Source organism: Diadema setosum, chromosome 22 (genome assembly GCF_964275005.1).
Source record: "Diadema setosum chromosome 22, eeDiaSeto1, whole genome shotgun sequence".
NCBI lineage: Eukaryota > Metazoa > Echinodermata > Echinoidea > Diadematoida > Diadematidae > Diadema > Diadema setosum.
In genome coordinates, this window is record NC_092706.1 from 12,064,830 (window position 1) to 12,065,685 (window position 856).

Consider the following 856-nt stretch of genomic DNA (forward strand, 5'->3'; position numbering starts at 1 on the left):
CACAGTCTGTTTCAGAAGTTGTTTTCCATCTGTGTATTCATCTTGAGAGCCTGATAAAAGGAATGAGCAAGCAATAGGAGAGTGGTGTGTAATGTATTCAAATTTAATGCGCGACTGCAGAACAAAGGGTTTCCATAGCAACCAGAAAGTTTGTCTTGCCTTGTCATACTTGGTAGTAACACATAATAGCAACGCAAAGTGTAACAGGTGCATGTTTCAACACATGCTTTACCAAAAGAAAAAAGTTACTAACCATGTATGGGTATTTAAAATTACTCCCATCACCTAATAACCTAATAACCTTCTATGCAGAGCTTGACGGCGGGCACCAAATGGCTTAATAGCTGTACATGTTACTTTTTGTGTCTTACTGATCAAATCCTGGTGAAAGTTTTAATGCAACAATAGGTTATACATGTGTAGTATATATACCAAAGTAGGCTGTATAATAATGATGGCTCGGTCACAGTAAGTTCATATTAATGTATAGTTTGTTTGTTTTCTTCTTCTTCTTTTTCTTCTTCTTTTTTATTACATAAAATTTGGCAACCTACATCATCATTCTGGTCTTATCTTCTATCCGTTCTCCGTTTCTTTTTCACAAACACTGATTACTCGGGGCTTACAGCCAAACAAGCTAGCTTTCATGTAGGTCCCGTCATACTTCTCTTTGATCAACCCCATTTCGATTTCGATTTTGACCAGTTATCATTACATGTAATTACTGTGTTATCACCTTGTATATTGTTTGTTTTCTGCACATTGTTCACAAGGTAAAAGAACTTGTCTGGTTTCTGTTGTAATGTTCATAAATGAGAAGTATGAAAATAAATGAATTGAAAAAATTGAAAAAAAA